Source organism: Phocoena phocoena, chromosome 4, assembly GCF_963924675.1.
Source record: "Phocoena phocoena chromosome 4, mPhoPho1.1, whole genome shotgun sequence".
In the NCBI taxonomy this organism is placed as follows: Eukaryota; Metazoa; Chordata; class Mammalia; order Artiodactyla; family Phocoenidae; genus Phocoena; species Phocoena phocoena.
Window position 1 is genome coordinate 101553882 of NC_089222.1, and position 22529 is coordinate 101576410.

A 22529-nucleotide genomic window follows, 5' to 3' on the forward strand; every position below is an offset into this window, starting at 1 on the left:
GAGTCCGGGGCAGCGTCTCCGCCCACGGACCGCCGCCTCCATCTTGAATTGAGCTGACTCGCGCGGCGCTTCAGCTCGTGGTCTGAGGTGTCGGCACAGCTACATTACCTGAAGAACTCTGGTCTGAAAGCCTGGGTGAAAGCCTTTGCACGCAGCACTGTACGAGCAAGTAAAACTAGACTGTGCACAAAGGAAAAAAGGTTAGACTTTATTTTATTACCCAGATTCTATATTTCCCAGGAATTGTTAACAGGCTTTGCCGGTGATAAATCTTTCCTCTTTTGTTCTACTCCTCATTCTTGAGGGGCACTGAGGGGTGAAGGAATGTCTTCTGTAACTACTTTCTGCTGAGTTTGGGCGTCGTCATAACCCCTGGTAGTAGAGCAGAACTTCTCCACAGCTACCTTTAGAGATGTTTGATTGTCACCAGGTCCTAACTGTTTGTATCCGTGAGCAAATAGCATTTGTCTAACCTTTTGGAGACAAAGAACACCAGATAATTTAAGATACACACCCCCAAATGTTAGCAAGAGAATAATGGCCACATGCCAAATTTTTCCTAAAAATGAAGGTATGGAGGTCTTTTGCCTATAGGTCTTTTTCCTGATTATGAGGCTCACTGCCATGGCCTGAATATCCCTGGTCACACTTCAGGTCAGAGAGAGGTTCACATGAGTAGTCAAGGGGGTCCATTTCCCCAGGTTTGTCTTTCCGGAGGTTGGGGCTCAAGGGCCCTCTTCACTTGAGTGTGATGTGCCCACAGAGAGCTCTCCTGTATCTTCAGGGCAGAAGGGGTGCTTAAGATCACCAAGTGGGGTCTGTTCCACTTAGGAGTGAGCTGATATTGCAGGCTGCTACTTTTCCAGGTTTTTCGGGTCACCCTGTCTCATGGCTAAGGGGTGGAGGGCCAGGTAGGTGGATGCTGCCTGTACCTGGTTGCCGTATTCCATGAGAGCTTTCATGGTTTCTCCTACTTGGAGGGCATATTTGAGTTGTTTCATTTCAAGGGGGTTAAGGTATCCCTTTTCTCGGGCTTGGGGAATGGGTCTACCATATATGAGTTCAGATGCGCTTAATTTGTCTCTTGGGGCTGACTGCATGTGGAGCACACAAATGCTGGACCATTATCACTTTGTAGGGACCCCGGAAGCCCAAACATGGGAATTATTTTTTTTTAGTAATGCCTTAGCCACTTCAGCTGCTCTTTCGGTTCTAGCGGGAAATGCTTCTGTACACCCAGAAAATGTGTCTACTAGCACCCAGAGATACCTGAAATTGCCTGGAACTTTCAGCAGGATAGTGAAATCAATCTGTCAGTCTTCTCCAGGATATGTCCCTCTGGTCTGATGGGCCTTACCTGGGGGTTCTGGTGTTGGGGTAGTTTATTGTGCAGATGGGGCATGCCTCAACTAACGGACTGATTATACTTTTCATACCAGAAGTTACCATGACCCCAATTAGCCAATTATATAAGGCTTCCCTTCCAAAGTAAGTTCCGTGATCAAGGAGCCTCTGTGATGGCTTGACAAGCTGTGGTTTGAAGAAAGCATTGCCCTTGTTCATTAACTAGCTACTCACGGCCCCATAGATCTCTGTTGAAGCCTCAGTTTTGGACTTTGTCTAATTCTTCCTTTGTGTAGGTTGCGAATAATTGGATGGATCTGGCCTTTGATACATGAGGGGTAGTTGACAAGATACTGGTTCTAGGACTGCTCTTTTGGCAGTTGCATCTGCCTTGTTGTTTCCCTTTATTACCTCTGCATCCCTCTTTGGTGAGCCCTACAGTGGCTCACTGCCACCTTTTTTAAAAGCTGTACTGCTTCTAAGAGCTTCAGTATGTTTAAGCCATGCTTCACCTGCTTTTTCTCCACAATAAGCATACCTCTTTCCTTCCAAATAGCCCCAAGTGCATATAGCATGGCATACACATACTGGAAATCTGTGTAAACATTTAAGATCTCTCTGTCCCGGTCTCTAAGGCTCTAGTGAGGGCCGTCAGCTTGGCGTTTGGGGCAGAAGTCCCTGGGGGTAGGCTTCTTGCTTCTATGACTGGATCTGGGAGGTTGCTATGTATCCCACCAGACTTTTTCCCTCTCATAAAGCTTCTCTCATCTGTGAACCATTCCTCTTCAGCATTTGGGAGAGGCTCACTTCTTAAGTCGGGGTGAATACATTGTGTCTCTGGTTTCTATACCATCATGCTCTAAGGGCCCTGTTTCTGTGGGTAGCAGGGTGGAAGGATTTGGCACAGGATCAGTTTTTATGGTAGCCACTGGGTTGTCTAAAAGCATAGCCTGAACTTGAATTGAACTTTCAGGGGATAGCCATTCTGTTCCCTTAGCTCTTGTGACCAAGTTTCCTTAATCTGGTGTTCAGAACTGAGTAAGTGGCATGGGTATTGACTAAGAATTTGGCAGGCTTTCCCCCTGTCCAGTGTCAGCCGAGGCTCCTCAGGGGTCAGCTTAGGGGCCCTCTGGCCCTGTCAGTCTTCATCTGTTTGGACTATCTACCTTCAAGGATAGTGGCTGGGATCTGCCATTTCCATCCCCCCTTCAGGGGCAGCAAAGGCATTTTCCCTTACAGCGTCTCTCTTGTTTACATATGGTGCACTGACTGGATCCTAATTTCCTTGGCTGCTGTCCCTCAGTGGGGCTGTGGGTCACTCACCGGAGAATTTGAGTCTCCATGGGCAGTTAGTCCAGATTCCTGTGCCGACCAGTTGACACTGGAGGGCAGTAGCCAGTAGGTGGTCTTGCCTCTGGGTCTTTTTATCTTCTGACTTTTCCTCCTCTATATCTCAGTTATTAAACATATAGTATACAACCTTCACCAGGTGAGAGGTAGGGGTATCTGGTTCTATTCCCAGTTTCGGAAGTTTACACCTAATACTGGGGACTCTTTGGGAAATGAAATACATCCTCAGGATTGCATTCCCTTCTAATGACTCAGGGGCTATGGTAGTATAGATTCGGAGGCATTCCATGAGGTGCTCTAGGAATGCCAAAGGTTTTCTGTTGGCTTCTAATTGATTTACTTTATCTTATTCCAACTGGCAGATTTTGATAAGGAATCACCCAAGGTTTACCTCATAAACAGAGGGCAGAGAATGGGTCCAGTGGGCTGGGTGTTTTCTATTCTTGCCAGCAGCTCACAGTGCTTTCTGCTAATAAGGTTCCTGGGTCTTGTAAGTGGTTCACAGGACTCCCCAGCCCACTTCAGAGAAACTTGTGCTGACTGAAAAAGGTCAAATCACCTATCCAGTACCTAGTTTGGGACCTTTTTGCACTCCAGAGTCCCTGGTGTCTTCCCCTGAACTCAGACCCAGCCTCCTTGTCTTCTTTCTATTTTGTCAGCTGTTCCTTATTACCTGAGACTTTTCCACATCTTGTCTCTTGGCTCACAGGGCTGGCTACTTTTCTTTACCAAACGGAAAGTGACTATGGAGAATGCTACTGTTGACCCCTGGAGGTCAGCAAGGAGGGCAAAAAGCCCTGGTGTGGCTGCTACTGCCTTGTACAGGGGTCAAAAGGACAGCACTACTGGCAAGACAGTGGGCAAGACTACCGTGGCTCCCTCTCATCCACAATTTCGTGGGTATTTGGTACTGCAGAAAGGCCAGCCAGTGATGCCACAGTATAATCCCCTCAAGGGGACACAGTCTAGACTACTCTGGGGGCTCCGCTGTGTGCACACCACACCTGGATATCAGCTTGCTGGGCGGAGTTGCTGAATTTGGCCAAAGTCTATCCCCATTCTACCCTGTCAGTGTTACTCAAAGATTAGAGTCAAGAATCCTCACACAAACCTCCCAAAGCCTCCCATTGGAGCCAGGGAGAGCCAGAGCCTAGTGGATAGGTGCAGATGAAAAGGCCACAGTCCATCCCATCTAGGTTGCCAAAATTTTGTTACTGACTGTCCTGAGTTGGTGCTCAACAAGGATCCTCCTGCCCAGTGTCCTTTGAGCCAGTAGAACAAGGCCAAGTTTGGTACAGAAGCAAAGGAAAGTTGATCAAAGAATAGAGAGTTGCAAGCTTGCTCTTTAGAGTACACACTCCCCAAAAAGCCCTTCATGGGGCCTGCTTTATAGTGTTCTTGTAGACGGGAGGGGGACAGAGTCCTTGCAGGTCAGGTGCAGCTGTGCTGTTCACAGTACTCTAGATCGAAGTGCTGAATGCAGCGTTTCTGCACACGGTACTCTGTTGCCATCTTGAATTGAAGTGTTGTGCTCATCGCTTCTGCACTTGGTCCTCCAAGCTAAAGTTTGGGGCACAGCCGTTTCACACTAGAACTCTGGTCTGAAAGGCTAGGTGGGAGCCTCTGGATGCAACACCCTATGACCAAGTGAAACTAGACTGAGCACAAAGAAAAAAGTAAGGTCAGGCTTTATTTTATTACTTAGATTCTGTTTTTATTTCTTGGGAATTGTTAATGGACTTTGCTGGTGACAATAGCCTCACCAATGTCACACACATCCATTGCACCAATACATCTTTCTCAGTTCACACCATAGGCACTATAGGACCTTCACTATGGCCATGTGATACAGGAGAAAACAAACAAACTCAGATTGGTTCATGGGTATATTGGTGTAATGTTTATTCTGTAAAGCAGTTGGAAAGGCCAGTGGGTCACACTGGAGAAAGACAAGACTGTGGACGACCTGGTGGAGGTGTCAGAACTCTGGGCACTTCTGCTGTTGCAGCTGCTCGGGGACCTGTGGGCACCTTGTGTGTTCTCCGGGGACCTGTGGGCACCTTGTGTGTTCTCCTGGGCCCTTCACTGTAAAGTTATTTATTGTACTTCTTTGGAGTAGTGGGAAAATTCTAATGTTTCTTTAGGAAAATGCCTTGCCTTGATAGTTGAATATATTAAGTTGTTGAAAGATAAAAATGGATTTTCACAGCACCACAACTCCCATTGGAGTTAGTGCTGAAATATAGTAGTGAGAGGAAATCCTTCCATTTGACTGATCTTTGAACAGTATATCTGGCCATTAATTTTGCAAAAAAGGGAGAAGTAACTGGAAATAAGGGCTTTCAGATCTGGGGGTAGTGATGATTGGCTTGACTGGTTGGTAAGGGGCCTGGAATGAATATGATTACACATTCAAACAAAGAAGGTGTTAAGAGGAAGTGTATGATTGAAACCTATGGTAGAGAGTATAAAAGTATAAGCATTTGTGTGTCAAGTCAGTGTTCAGCAGTGGGAACTCACTGAAGGAAAAGAACTAAACAAACTGATGAATAGGATAACTTATCCAGCATACATCAGATCAGCCAGTTCCTGTCCTTGGACACCCAGTACTTGCAGAATAGCCCATGCCATGGTCGCAGAATTAAAGGCTATATATGGGTCCAATTGCATGGGATTCTTCTCACCAAGGATGGTTTAGCTATTGCCAGTGATGAATATTTAAATCGTAAGTAGCAAAGACAGAATGGATTCCTCGCTGTGGTACAAGCTCTTAAGGAGATCAATCAGCCACATGGTGGCAAGTTAATTACTATACAGCCCTTATGCCCAAAGGAGGGAGCATTTCATCCTTACTGTAATTGATAAATATTTCTGATGAGGGTTTCCTTTTCCTGCCTGCTTTCTTGGCCAAGACCACTACCTGAGAGTTCAAAAAATGTCTTCTTTACTTAATGAGATTGCGTGTAACATCACTTCAGAAAAAGGAACCAATTATATGGCAAAGGTCATGTAAAAGTGGGATACAGTAATCAAACAGTGTACCTTATCATCACCCAGAATCTGAAAGCCTGATAGAAAGTTAGAATGGTACTTCTAAAGGTGTAGCTAGGGTGCCGGTTAGGCTATGAAACTCTGTGGATTTAGGGTGTAAGTCTTCATGATGTAGTATCAATATATCCTTTGAACTAACAGCCATTATATGGTGCTGTATTCCTAACAGCTAGAATTGGGGACTAATGTTCTGCCCCATTCCAAGAAGAGGAGAAGACGCAGGCTTTTCAATAAATGCTCAAGATACAGGACTAAATCTCTTAAGTATGCTAGAACATTACTCAATCCAGATCTATGAGGAAGGCTAGTTACTCCAGATCAATATATGGATGAGGAAACACTGATGGTTGTTATTAATAACAATGCTAATAAGAATGACTTACTTGTAGTATCTAGACAGCATGGTAACAATGGCATCACCTGCAATATAGAACTTTTGTAAGTGGAGGAAGCAGGCATGTAAATGTAACTGAGTACTTGCTACCTTGCCAGCTGTGTAATCCCTCCTGGGCAAGTACTTGCTGTTTCTGAGTCTCAGTTTCCTTTTTTTTTAATTGTTGAAAAAGGAGGGAAATTGTTTCAATTCCCTTGTGATTATTTTGATTAAATAAACTAGTGTTCATAAAGTATTTAACACAGTGCCTGCCATACAAGAGGATTCAGTATATTTTATTTATCTTTCTATGTAGTATGTATCATCATCATTTGTGCTATTTTTAGAGCGCTGTTGCATTTGCCTTATTAAATAATATTGAAATATTTTTTAAAAGGGGGAAGGTAGTAAAATATCTTATAGAGTTCTAGTAGTTGTTACTGAAGGTTTGGGGACATTTAACTCAAAATTTTTAGCTCTTAAAAAATTCATAAACTATTTCTTCCTACTATCAGTTAAGTATCTTTTCACACTTCTTTAATATACACTAGCTATATCACAAGTACTCCTTTATGATTATTCTTAAATATATTTGTTCTCATAATGAGTCAGTACAAAATCATTAAAAAGTAATTGTCATCACATTTTACAGACAAGTCTCTGTACTAAGATAAGGCAGTTCCAATTAAAAAAATTTTTTTGAGGCAAGTCTGCCCTCTCCTTCCTTTCTACTTAATGACCCACAGATATTTTAATCTAGGAGTTAGACTGCCAAAAAAATACACATGCTCTAGAAGTTTTGACTTCATGTTCTACCTTCTTCTGTATAATGTTCAAAGTTAACATTACTCACATAGATAATGTAGAACTTCAATTTAATAAGTTTTTAAATACAGTGTAGAATTTTGTATACCATTTCTCATAAAACACCTTTCAAAATAATTATATTGATCTGAGTTTACATTTATCCTATGAAAACACTTGCATTAGTGCTGTACTTAAGCCATGTGTTATAAATTATTGGTAAATAGTGGTATTTGGTGGTTGGTTGGAAAATGGATTATTTGCCCCAGTCATACTTGTGTAAGTTATATCACCTTCATGAAAATCAAAAGTAATTTTTTGAGTAAAAATATACAGAATAATACGCTGGAACATGTTATAATTTTAAATATACCATACTTTAGCTATTTATCAGTGAATTCAGAATAGAAATGCAGTTAGGCTTCCAAGATTGAAGAGGCAGAACCTTAGAAAAATCTCTTAGGATTTCAGCATATACTAACCATCGACAAGTTTTCCCAAGCTGAAAATTTTATTATGACTATTCAAGACTATTTAAATAAAGCTATATAGTTACTAGAGCAGCACTGTGAATAAAAATGTCCCAGGGAATAAAAGTCTCTCACTGATACACATACTCACAACACCTTCTATGCACCTGTATCACTCAGTTCTTGATTGAGAACAACAGAAACCAATTCTATCTGAATTAAGCAAAAAATAAACATATTGAAGGGATACTAAGTAGCTCAAGGAATCAGTAGACAAGCAAGAGAATTAGGTTCAGAATACCACCAGGATCTGAGAATCTAGTCTGCCCAAACAAGAAAGGTAGAGTGTGTTTTAGATGGCTGGCTGGGCAGTCAGTATTGCTGAACTCTTCCCCATTCCAGCCATGCTCCTGCCACAGCCACCATATTGAGTCATTCTTTGACTATTGATTTTGCCTGATGTGGTATTTCTTCAATATTTAAATTCCTGGGAGTTTTATTAAAGTGGCCTTTGGGTGCTGCAAAATGGGAATCAGGAGTATGTAGCTAAATCAATTTACAGAGCTATCAGCTCTTTCCAAAGCATACATTGAGACTGAAAACAAATGACAAAGATCCCCTTGATTTCCAATGTATCAGAAAAGAGGATTTTGTCACCCAAATAATTCAAGATAGTTGAAATTGTCTTCTGAATGACACTACATTGTATGTGTCTAGGATCGTCTTCTTGATACTAAACACCGTTGTGTTGGTGGCACACAGGCAGGTGATTATCTTCCTGAGGTCTGACATTGTGAATGGATCACTTACCTGGATACTGAGACAAGAAAATATAACAATTTATTGTATTAAATTTTAGACCAATATAATTTTATAAGTATGCATACCTGGTTGACATCATTTACCATTTTATTATATTTCTATTGTTGCAGACCCTATTGATTTTTGCTTTAATAGCTAATAGTACTAATGTGGGGTTCATATTAATCTTTTGAGTCAATATTATAAGTAAATATTCAAAAAATACTTCTAATAGATAATTACTGTAGTGATGATTTACAGCTAGATTTATATTAATGGAATTCTTTATAAGGAGAATGAGATAAGTAAAATTTACCATGATATTTAAAGATTGCCTGTATAGAAATATGGACCATGTATTCTGTACCTGACACAATCCTGTGACACAGTGGGCCCAGATCAAACACTCAGAGGAATAATTCCATCAGCCCAGGTGATGCACACAGCTGCTGCTTGGGCCCAAGGCTATCACATGTGGTTGTGCAGTTTGTTAATAGCTCAGAGGCACCTAGCCGTGGGAGCTAGTGAAAGCTGACATCTAGTCCACTGCTCAAATAGCCATGTCCCTCTGGGAACATCCATCTGCTCCAAGGTAGTAGTGTTGAAGTTCCTCCAGGGTGCTCTGTTATTGTACTAGTGGTGGGTTTATAACTTGGGCCTTTTCTCATGGTGTGAACTAATTTTCATGTGGGTTGTGGCTGAACAAATCAGCATGTCAGGATTTCTTCCCTCTTTGCATAGCATTGAAATTTGATGGAAAATCCAGGGTTAAATTTTCCTCCTAAGTGACTCCTTTGACATTTAGCAAGAGTTCTGCTACAGTTGATCCTTTCCAAATGAGACTTTGCTTCTATATTTTTTAATGATCCAGATGTTAAACTTAGAGACTTTTTTTTTAAAGCATACCTGATTTTTAAAAAATTTATCTATTCAATTTATTTTATTTTTGGCTACGTTGGGTCTTCATTGCTGCACGCGAGCTTTCTCTAGCTGTGGCAAGCGGGCGCTACTCTTCGTTGTGGTGCACAGGCTTCTTTCTCATTGTGAAGGCTTCTCTTGTTGTGGAACACGGGCTCTAGGGCATGCGGGCTTCAGTAGTTGTGGCACATGGGCTTAGTAGTTGTGGCGCACAGGTTTAGTTGCTCTGCAGCTTGTGGGATCTTCCTGGACGAGGGATGGAACCCGTGTCCCCTGCATTGGCAGGCAGATTCTTTACCACTGTGCCACCAGGAAAGTACCCCAAATCAGACTTTGATAAAATAATATTGATTTATGTAAATTAAAACACATGTGATCCCTGGAGAGGTATTCTTACTTGACTTACCACCTCTGCTCCAGGACATAGGGACTAATTTTTCCTCTTTTATGGATTTCCTAAAAGCAAAGTAACAATTCCAAATCTGTCAAATAAGAGAATTGTTATTTTTTAATGAAAGGACCTTGTTTCGGCAGGAATAACGCTACATATCAGTGAATATGCAGTCTCAGTTTTTGTTGGCTTTTGCAGACTGGAAGTATAGTGTTCTTTCTTCTTTTAGCATTGCTGCGCAGCTTTCTGTGATCTGAAATTTGACCTCTATTTTGGAATCAAGAAATGAATGGTTCTCTAACTATAAATTGAAACCCAAATCCATGTCTCAAGTCCTGGAGACTCTACTACTTTTTTTGAAAACAGAAAAGCTTTCACCCAAGTGACTTTCAAAATGAGTTATATTTCCTCCTCTAAATGTTAGCAAGTAAGGAGGGGAGCAGTGGTGAAATCATCTGTTGCCTGCCTTTTGAGAAGAGGGAAAAAATTGACATTACATACAGTTCTAGGCGATAAGTACAGACTATGAGGGAAGATGTATTTAAGAAGCAATTAATGGGCTTCCCTGGTGGCGCAGTGGTTGGGAGTCTGCCTGCTGATGCAGGGGACGCAGGTTCGTGCTCCGGTCCGCTGGGCCCGTGAGACATGGCCCCTGAGCCTGCGCGTCTGGAGCCTGTGCTCCGCAACGGGAGAGGCCACAACAGTGAGAGGCCCGCATACCGCAAAAAAAGCAATTAGTTCATGATTTTTATCTTCTGCTGAGACATCTGACAAGAGTTATTTTGTTATTTTCATTATCTGGGAACCAGTTTTTTTTTTTTTTTTGAGTAGGGTAAAGAGTAGTGTGATAGTGCCATGCAGTGGTGCTCTCTGTGTATGTAGGGAGAGAGAAAGCATTTGGAATATTTCTTATAGATCATTCCAACAAGAAACCAACTTGCTCTAAAAAACTTTTTCCTCTTATGTTGAGAAGGTAATTATGCTAATAAAGGGCTCTTAATTTTAGCAGCAATATGAAGTAAAGAAGTAAATTTGGAATTGCAAATACCTACCTCAGAGTAAAGCATACATGGAAGACACAGCCTCAACAAGAGCAAATTATGGGATGAATATCTCAAAATGAAAATGAAAATCTTAGCTCATGTGATTGTCACAGGTTTTCAAAATTCTAGTGCATATTGAACTGACTTGGAGAATTCAAAGAAATCAAAATGAAAGATTTTGACCTCTTAGAACTTACAATGTCAAACAGACTAATAAGATAGATAGTAGAAACAAATGTAAAAATAATTCAAACTGTAGAAAAATATTAACATATTAGCAGAATAATTTTTCCATTTATGTCACATACAGTTGATGTTTCACACTGACTATTTTAACTATGTGATGTTAGCATACTTATATTAAGCTATAATTACTTAATGTATACCTACTTATTTCTTTTGCAAAACACTAGAAAATTATTTTCCTTATAATTTCCCCCCCCTTTTTTTTGCTATGCAAGGCTGTTTTATTCCTGATTCTGTTTATTTTGGAATCTTTCATACCAAACGCTTCTCTAAACAAAAATTACTTTTTCTTTTCAAGAAAAGTCAAAAGGAAATGGTTAAGTCATAAGGAGCTGCTATTAAAAGATTCAGGACTTATTTCTTGACCTGACCTGAGGTCTTCACACCTTTCATTTTCTTCCAACAAAATTAATCCTTTATCTTTATTTTCTTCCTACCTCTTTGTCAATATATTATGTCCAATCTTAAAAGCAAATACCACAAATATGAACTATTACCAAGTTTATTATTATCATAGGCATCACAGACGAATGTAGGTTCCTATTTATAGACTGTGGCTTTTTGATTTTCATTCATTTTCTTTCTCACCTTCCTACATTGTTATCATACACACTGTTACAAAAATAAAGTTGGTTTAAATGAATATCAAGACCAATAAGAGTGGAAAAAGAAAGAAGCAGTATATTGTGGATGCAGAAGGGAAAGGGGTAAAAGGTTTCTGTTTGTCGCTATGGCAATGAAGAAGAATGCGTATTTTCAAATAGTCAGTTTATTTTTGTATTATTGTCGTGTTGTCTCTTCTCCCTTTTTTGCAGACTTGAGTCATTGTCTCTTCTGGTTTTTCCTCTAGTGTTGCAGTTGATAGGGAAAATAAGGAGAGGGAATCACAAATATTCAGGAACTAGATTGAATACATTGAAAATGGGGACAAGACCATTCTTTACTTGACCTTCTGTTTCTCCTATCTCTGGAATTAAAACTCAGTGACTCTTACTTGAAATCTGATGAAAAGGAAAAGAAATCCTACATTTAATAACATTTAATAAATTCCCCAAATCCTCTCTGCTCCATTTGTTTCCCATACAAAAACCTAAATGTTACTTTTCAAAAGCCCACACATTTCCAGAAGGAGCTGTAAAATTATGGAAAATTGGGATTCAGTGTTTAAACATTAAAATTCTTATTTCTATCTTCAAAGGATGGTGATAAAATTAATGAAGGTAATCATGAATGTCATGGAGTTGGACTCATCTGTTCATATATTAGCAAATTATATCCTCTAAACCATTCGTGTGGTCATAATTTAGAGAAGTTTATGGCTAAAATGATTCTTTACTGACATATGAATACATAAAAGGGCTTGTAAGCTATTGTATACTGGCTCCCCAAATATCACCAACACAGGCTGTTCATAAGACAGATTTCAGTTAATTTCTTACTATGGTAAAGGAGAAGAACTTTATAAGTGGTCAAGAGAACTTTGTGACTCACAGTGGGTTGGGTAAGATTCAGTTTTACTGAGAAGTTTCAGTTTGATTTAATGTGGACATTTCAATGTGGGGAATGAGGGGGATTGATTAGGATTGGGTAAGAATCAGGATATAACACTAGGATTGGTAGAAATAGCAAAGCAAGGCTTTTGGGACTAAAGGTTCAAGGAGTCTTAGGATATAAACTGTTGATGCTTTATATTGAAGAGTTTGTGGGCCTTTTCATGAAGGCCCACAAATGAGCCTTCGTGAAAAAATAAATGTATTTGCCTGGATAAGAGTCTTCTGGAATAGTAAAGTTATGCTAATGAGGGTAATGGCATAATACAATCATATTATTGTAGAAAATGAGCTGAGCTATGTGGGAGAGTAGGTGGTTTCAGTCCTCAGTGTCCAAGCTATAATTGTACTCATCATTTCTTTACAAATGTTTCATTATTTTTCTAGTATGCCTGAATCATTCTTATTGTTACAGTTGAAGCTGGAATCAACCACATTTTATGAGGCCTAAAGCTTATACAATTTTGCCAGCTCTCTTATAGAAAAAGAACACAATATTATGGGAAATAATTAGGCACATGGCTTTGAAAGGTGACTTTACCAATGATATTCATACTTCATTACTGTCAGGATAGATCCATTTCTGATTAGAATAATATTAAAACACGAAGGTTGGAATTGTCCCCTTGGGTTGCAACTTCATAGACGTAGAGTCAAGAGACCCTTACCTTAAAATAACTCATAATGGTCTATCCCTGAAGGACAAATATTTCCTATCATCAGGGTCAATCATAATTCTTTTTTTTTTTTTTTTTTTTTTTTTTTTGCGATATGCGGGCCTCTCACTGTTGTGGCCTCTCTTGTTGCAGAGCACAGGCTCCGGACGCGCAGGCTCAGCGGCCATGGCTCACGGGCCTAGCCGCTCCGCGGCATGTGGGATCCTCCCGGACCGGGGCACGAACCCGTGTCCCCCGCATCAGCAGGCGGACTCTCAACCACTGCGCCACCAGTGAAGCCCCAATCATAATTCTTGAACAACCTTGTGGCTTTGCCTTTATAAGCCCCTGACAGTCTCTTCTCTGGAACACTTGATTTTACACAAGTCTGTGTCTCCTGAATTGCAAGTCTTTAGACCTCAAATAAAGCTCTTGGTTCTTGTCAGCCTCCCTACTGATTATAGTTTGACAGAAGAATGGAATATGTTTGGAAACACAGGAACTGTATCCGCCTTGAAAGAAAATTAATCCAGGGTAGTATAAAGATATAGAAAAATTATGGTAAAGCCGGAGTTCAGTAACAATTTCGAATGTATTGATCCTAGGGTCAGAATTGAAGAAGTGAATGAAAATGAAAATGAAAATGAAAACCAGTTGACAAAATAGCCACAGATTTGCAGATCAGAGTGAGCAGGCAATCAAGATGAGGGAATTTTAAGAAAGGTGAAGATAATAAGTTTGTTATTTGGGCAAGGACTGTGAGCTACAGCAATTGAGGAAGGGGAATCAGAAATTCCTTCTAGGACAATTTCTATGTGTTCTTCATATACCATCATGAAGAAGACCTTGATCCTAAGGTCAGGCCCAGCTTTAGTCTTGATCTCTCCGCTATGCTTCAAGACAAATAATAAACTAATTTTATCTCCTTGGAGTTTAATTGGTGTTGCCCAAATTTCAGTCTTTTTCATGTCACCTTTACAACACCTGCCAGACTGTTTAGTTTTAACTAGATCAATTAACTTTTTTAAACATAAATAAGTATTTAAAAAAATTTGTGTCATTATTTTAAAAAACATTATCACTTACTATAATAGAAGATAGCTATGCAAAATAAATTTAAATCAAGGTTTTAAAATTCCAGCTAAATATTGTTGCCTAACAAAGGCTCTAATAACAAAGGCCTGCTTTGTCTTCCATTAAAGGAGATTAGCAAACATAAGTGAGGTGTAAAGGCATAATAAGTGCACATTGCCATTATCTTTGATTTAATCAGAAGATTAATAGATGCTTGAATAACTTCTGTATATGTTTTCCATGTTATTTAATGCATGTCAATCTTAATGCACGTCCTTCATTGCAGAAAACATTTTTGTAATGGGCAACCTTTAACCTTCATCATCAAGCAAGAATGACATTGTGAACTTTTATCGTCTCTAAAAAATAATGTATTTCCTTTCATGCTTGTAGCCAATCTGGCTACTTGTAGCCATGAAAACTTTCCATGGGCTAACGGAATAAGTGGCATCAAATCACAGACAGTAATTCTTATTTTACCCTTCAAAGATGCATTTCTCTCAGTACCATATTGTCAGGTAGCGGGTAAGAAAAATCTGATTATAAGAGCCCTACTCCTGCTGTTACATGTTACAGTAGTCAACAGGTACTTATTGTGCATATGTTATGTTGCAAGAATTGTTCCAACATTCGGAATATACCAAATAAAACAAAAATTACCGCTCTCTAAATGACATTGGAAAACTTACATGCATTACACAATTTGATTATAAGAAGTATAAATCAAATAAAAATATGTAATATTTATAAATATAAATATAATTACATAGATATGTACACAATATATAAATAAGTAAAAAATGAAAATAAATACAATGATGGATATCACCCTTGATACTACACAATATTATCACCATACATTGCCATTGGGATCAATATCCCAAACAATTTTGTACAATGTACAATATTCTGAATACTGTCTTCTGTTAGCCCCATATCTAATAGTCTTACTTGCTGATTGACATCATTTGCAAAAAGTTTTTGCCTGCATGGGGCTAGGAATATTTACCAACTTCTACTGCAATAACTTTTATGGAAAGGCAATAAGTCTTGAGTCCATGTCTGAATATATTCCCAAATTGATCTTGAAATCTTCTGCTTCCATCTCGCTCCATCTCAATATTCCCAGGAATCTGAGTTCTTCAAGGTAGAACTCTTTCTTATTTATATTTGTTTTCCTAATAAATAGAAAATAAAGCTCTTGCCACATTGTAGGTGATCAATATTTATCTTTGACTAGATGAGTGAAGGAAGACTGAAGACCATATCATTTGAATGAAATGAACATTTCCCTATGGCTAATAGAGTAAACTATTTAGGCCTTATTAACTCCTAAGGCCCAGAAACATTAGGAAACACAGTGATTTTGTACACCTAAGAGCCTCTGAACTCATGAAAACATTGTCCAAATATTGTACTGCCCAAGTTCAGAGTGTTTCCAAAGCAGTTGGTAATCATAGCCTGCTTTTATTGTATATGCCATATTATATAGCATGCTTTTAATCTGAGAGAGAAAAGAGAGACAGGTAAAAAGTATGATTCCCAGGTCTTTGGAAGAGACCTGCCGTGGAAAAATACATGCTCTGGGACTTCTAACACTAGCTCAGTCTTTTGCTTAATACCCAAGCTTTGGTCAAATATTTTGCTTACTTAACCCATGAATATATGGCTCTGCATATCAACTGAGAATTTTTCAGTCCACTTAAGTCACTTGGTTCTAAAATGTGTTTGTTCCCATCTGACAGTGACATTGAGATATAACTCCTCACTGTGATCTTAGCTTGAAAGTGATGCTCTGGTGAACTTGCTGGTTCTTGTCTCTTATGTCCTAGTTGTTTCTCTCCCAACTCCATATCCTAATGCTTGTCTTTGCTAATCTTCAGCACTCATGTCACAGTAGCCTGTGAATGCCCCTCACCCATAGTGAGGCAGAGTCTCCTAAGGGCTTCTAGTTGAAGACTGCAGCACAGGCAGAGGATCAGGCCGTCTGGGTATTCATAGAGGTCTAGTAACTTCTTGTGGCTGACCTTTGTTAGTAAGTATTGATTAGTGTCATTTTTCCTTGATTCTAATCTCCGAGATATTTTGCTGGAGTTTATAAAGATAATTTGAGGTTAACAGCTAACTTCAGAATGTTTTTGCTTCCTAATCTCATCCTCAGAGATATCCTTTGTAGATTTGATTGCTGACATTTACAACAGTCTTTGAACTCTGGTAATGTCAGATAAAAAAGTTTAACATGAGTTCCTGACTACTGAGAATAAATTTTTTAGGGCTTTCTTTTCCTGTAGATCATAAGCACAAAGTTTTAGTATCTGCTTCAGGACAAACAAAACTTTTCTTGTTTCTATAGGAAAAAAAACAACCATTTAAAGGATCCATAGTTTTGGGAAAGATGTCTTCTATCTTTCTCCTATTAAAACTTGTTTTTGTTTTGGCTAAGAACTTTTTTTCAGCCTTTGTAAATTCTTTCTAGATTCTCTGAATATACACAATATTACATATATATTTATATAAAATATATTATGTTTATGTATTATATATTTATATAATATATATTTATATATTTATAAATTAATTTATATAAATATATACATAATCTTTTCATTTTCTTAAGTTATTCTTTTCTCCATGGAAAGATAATGAATAGATAGAAGAAATACACAAAACTGTGGCTCCATATAATGTGAACATAATATTCACATACAATTTGGGAAATTCCTTAATATTTTTGAATTCCTTAATATTTTTGAACAGAGAACCCACGTGAGAGAGCATGAAGTGATTAGACCGGTAAGAAAGGATTCTGAGTTGGAGGAAAGGGTATGATATCTGTCAGATCAAAAGTGTAATATGATGTGATGGGATTAGATATTGTGCCAAGTTCAATAATTCTGGATAATAACAGTATTAATGGACATGAGCTGGCAAACTAATAGATCAACAGTTTTGTGGAGAGGAGGCAGAAGCACTGTTTGGCTAATATTTATTGAGAAACTAATGATCTCAAAGTTCTAGTAGAATGCTGGTCTCTATAAAGTTAGTTTTTCTCTACTGGGCTCTCTTATTGATGGCAGCATCTGATGTAGAGGCTAAGTAGTAGTGGTGACTCCAGAATTCCTGTATAAGAGAGGATTATGTATGTCCACATGGTATGGACCACTAGGGCACTAGGCTTGAAGTATGTTTACATGACAAGCATACTCTTTTTACTTACATTCTATATTTCCTTGGGTATTAGTGTGTGTTGGGGGTTCTTTTGAGGTTTATGGAAAAAGCTAAATTCTCTGTAAGTAACGCTTTTGCTGTTAACTCTGCTGAGTCACCTGATTGGTCAATGAGGGAAGCATTCACTGCCAACTAAATTTAATATCCAGTCTAGTTTTGGCTGCAGTAAATACAGACAGTCCTAACTTTGCATTTTCAATATGAACAAATTTCATTCACTACAATTTAGTTAACTAACAGCAACTTTCCCTTAAAACAGAGTTCAAATTTCAGTTACTACAGTATATTTACTGTGAATGATCACATAAAGTAAAAACTTTGCCACTACCTCTTCAGTCCACAAATTTCTATGTAAATGATAGGTGCACATCATGATCAGTGACCAGTCATGTCACTTTCTTCAAGGTCTGTCATTGATTGGTCACTGTGTGTTTGTTATTCAGTTCATACACAGAAAGAAAAACCATAGCCTTTTTGTTTCCATCATAAACTGAGGTGACATTTTACAAGGATTGATAATCAAGAGGGAATTGTCCAACAAAGATGAAAATGCATCAAAGAAACAAAAAGTGGTAATGTTGAAAATCGAATTAGGATCTTGTGTAAATGGAATTCTAGAATAGCTTGAGACACTCCAGAGGAGCTTAGTGGGGCAAACTTCTCGACGTAAATGAGAAAAGTGGTTGTGATGAAAAGGATGATGATGTCTCAGAGAAAGTGACTCTGGCAAAAAAAAAAATCATATTAAAGGAACTTTAGAGATATTTCATTACCTCGTAATTGGAAAGGATAAAATGCTGGAAGTTGATTAAGACTTAGAAGAGAGTATGACAATTTTCCAAGGCATAGAAAAGATACTTGCTCCATATTGTAAGTTACATATTGAGAATAAGGAAAGCACTGTTCAAAGCACTCGAGATGTTTTTTACAAAGAAATAAAACTCTTAATGTTTTTAATGTTTTAAATTACAGTGTACAAAATAAGTATTAGTTTTACTATATTTTTAATTTCCCTACGCATTTATAGCCAAGAGCAAAAGAGTTTTTAATGTGTGGTTTGTTTTTTTTTTTTCCGGTACGCGGGCCTCTCACTGTTGTGGTCTCTCCTACTGCGGAGCACAGGCTCCAGACGTGCAGGCTCAGCGGCCATGGCTCACGGGCCCAGCCGCTCCGCAGCATGTGGGATCTTCCCAGACTGGGGCACGAACCCGTGTCCCCTGCATCGGCAGGCGGACTCTCAACCACTGCGCCACCAGGGAAGCCCTAATGTTTTATTTAATAAATTTATTTATTTTATTTTTGGCTGCATTGGGTCTTAGTTGCTGTGTGCGGGCTTTCTCTAGTTGTGGTGAGCGGGGGTTGCTCAGCAGTTGTGGCACATGGGCTTAGCTGCTCTGCAGCGTGTGGGATCTTCCCGGGCCAGGGCTCGAACCCGTGTCCCCCGCATTGGCAGGCGGATTCTTAGCCACTGTGCCACCAGGGAAGTCCCAAGAGTTTTTAATGTTTTGACAAACATTTTTAAAGTTCATTTAATTGTGTATAGTAGTTTCCTATTTTTAGTAAGAGCACTTTGCACAGTTCACCTTGCATAGTCATTTTTTTGGTGCTGCACTGTTACATACAGTGAGGATTACCCATACTTTTAAAATGTATAAATATTGGCCAATATCCATTTTAAATTATATTACAAATTAAGTCTTTTGCCTCCAAATCAAATATTAATAACTCGCACTAATGAGTTAAAGGTTGACAGATAAATATCTGGAAGAAACCTATTAGAATTACTCCTGTGTGTTTCAAGTAGTGAAACAAATTACTATGCTTTACCTAGGAGAATACATTAAACAAAACATAATTATGTTCTTTTTTGCCTCTCTTTCCCAGCACAATTTAGTTAAGTAATATACTTTTACTTATGCACAATTTGAAAACACTGATGATCTTTCATAAACTAGGGCGACAAATGCATGCACTTAGTAATATTTTTCCATTTTTACTGTAACACACGCTCTAGTGGCAAAATATAACTGAGAGATGAATACAAAAGACAGCAACTTTTGTTGCCCTCTGAAAATCATCCCATTCCACCGCCTTTACTAATGCCTCTATTCTCTACGCCATTGCTACAGCTGCTCTCTCTCTTTCTGAAATGGTAGATAATTCTGTTTTTCTTCTCTCTCTGTACGTGATTCCAAAACAATCATCAAAAAGAATTTCAAACAGAAAAAAATCAAAGAAAAGCTCCTTCAAGAACATGTACCTAGATTCCGTTCATTCTTTTCCCAAATTTCAGTTTGGATAGCCAACGAAGCAATGGCTTTCTGATTCTGAAATACTCCCTGCTATGAAACCCTGAACACTTTTCTCTAAGAGAACAACTTAACCTTGTGTTTATCAGTGCTAGACAGTACTTTTCTTTCTCCAAACTTGATTCCCATGATGACAATACAGGAACGTCTAGAATTATGTAATGATTCTGTAGGCAACCAAAGCAGTCTCTGTATGGTCCTTCATAATTTTTCCTAGGCTTTGGACTCAATCTTACAGAGCATATGAGCAAATAACAGGAGACTCTCAGGGCGGCTTACCCCTGTTTCTTGGTTCATAGTAAGCTTTGCCAGAAGCCAGGTTGAAACTTTAAGATAATTATGAGCTTACAGCAATAAAAGATACTGAATTCCATGTATATATTCATTAGAGTTTGATTAAACCCCGTATTTGTGTAGGACCTTTGACTCTTATCCTGTGTTCTTAAGTGTGCATGAATTGTTACCTTATTTTCTCAGTCACTTATTAAGTGTAAGCCAGTCCTATCCTGCTAAGGTAGGGCTATCACATAAAATACAGAACACCTAGTTAAATTTGAATTTCAGATAAACAAGAAAAAGTTTAAAATATAAATATGTCTTATGAAGTATTTAGGACACACTTACATTAAAGCTTCAGGTTTCTTTTCACCAAGCCCTAGATTATGTGAGTAGAACAGATTCATACTTTTTGTTATCTTGTTTTGATCAACTTGATACTTTGAAAACACAAACACACACACTGTGGTGAATTTGAGATGAAATAAATGTACAGGGTCTCTCTTTCTATATGTATATGTGTATGTTTAACATATTCCATATTATATAAATAAGAACTACTTAAGTATAAATTTTCTTCAAAGCAATGGACATTTCAGGATATTTTAAATTTTGTTAACATTTTAAACAATAATTCACTATTTTTAGTAACTACTTCTAAAACCATGAATCATGTTACTTCAAAAATATTAAAATTGTTAAAATCTGTTTATTCCCAAGTATACTTTAATTAAATTTAAAGTAAGTTTAAATGCATTATTTAACCATACCTACTTTCAAAAATATTTGAAATAGATTTTCATCATATCATGTTCACAGAATGTTCACAGAATGAGAGTGAAATTATTACAGACCATCAAAACCATAACAAAGAATACAGAATAAAGTTGTCTTTGTCCTTTATCTTTGCTTCCACATTTCCTCAAATTTTGGCCCATCTGAAATGAAGATTCCATCTAGTTCTCAAAACTGTCTAAGTGATGGTAAGGAAAACTTTAGATTTGCTTATTTATTTATGTTCCATCATCTTGAAGAGATTTTGGATTATTTAAAAAGAAGACAGATATATTAAAAGGGAAATACAAATCATGCCATTATACAGTAGTAAATAAAAAGATAACATAGGTGTACACACAAAATGTACATATCAAAAACTGGCCATAATGTGTTATAAGCAAGAAAGCAAGAAGTTTGACTTTACGCTTGGAATATATTACCTAAAACATAGGCATATTAAATTTATCTGTGGTCTTTTAAAAATCTAGGTAGTAGGCTAATGAATGCAATCAGAATTTCTATATGTACTTTCTATGAGCAACTGCATGGACAAGAGGAAAAGGAGGCGGGATAGAATGAGTGGAGCAGCAGTGAAGAGGAAGTGACATTTCTCTGAGTATATCATTTTGTGTAGCTCTGACTCTTAGAACCACAGTAATGTGTCTCATAACTCTCCCCACCTCAATTAGAACCAAACAGGATGTTGGGGGAACAAAAGCAGAATAGGAACACTAAAAACTAAACCTAACTAAATTAAAAACATAACCACATTGAAATGGGTGGGGAAGAAAAGAAATAACCTTATTAACTTTGAAAAACAGTATCTTGACTAGAAGCTTAAATACAAAAAGAAGTGTATATAAATGCTGCAATCTAGTTAGTAAATGTGTTTCTCATAAATAGATGGATAGGTAGGTAGGTAGATATGTAGGTAGGTAGATGGATAAAGAAATATAGATGTATGTCTGTGCATGGGTTACTATATATTCATACATTTCCTGGCTATGTCTATTGAGAGGGCATAGAGGCAATGACATCCCAGCAGCAATGAGCACACCTAGCACCCAGATATTGGTTTTAAACACCATTCCCCAATAAAAGGAACCACAGATTCTTTAAGAACTAATTGATTCCAGGCTGGGGCAAGGACAATATAATATGAACTTGGAATATCTTGGTCAGAAAATATGGAAGTGCTCAGTAAAGTTGGCACTTGTTGACAGCACACAGGAGCCAACCACAAGTAGCTCCTAATGATCAAAGCTGGAACCATTTGAATAATAAAATAAATAATGGTGGCATTTGATTTTAATGCCATAAATTAAAATGAATATATGCAAGTATATTCATTAAATATAATGAATATACATTTTACTTATAATGATGTCAACAAATAATCAAATAAATATGCAGACTGGATATCTCAGCCAACAAATTAAGTTTTCCTATTTTCTTTGGGGGCTAATATTTGTTGATTATTGTCCCCAAATGCCACATCTGAGTGGAATAGTAGAGATACCTTAAAAATAATCTGTATCCAGTGTGGAATTTTTGATGTCTAATATATTACTGAAATATCTAGTCATATTTTCTTTAACATGGACTATTATTTGAATGCATACAAACACACATATAGGTAACTCCAGAACCAAATTATCTATTGCCATTCAATCAATGAGACATGGTACCTGTATTTCCAGAAGTGTCCAATATGATTCTATAATGAATAAATATAACCATAGAAGAGTTGTATTTTTGCATATTGCATGATTTAAATATTGCTTTTCCAAGGAACATGCTATGTAATTCAGGCAGCTGCCACTAGATGGGGAGGAGATATATGGGCATAGAGACTATGTAGCAAGCAT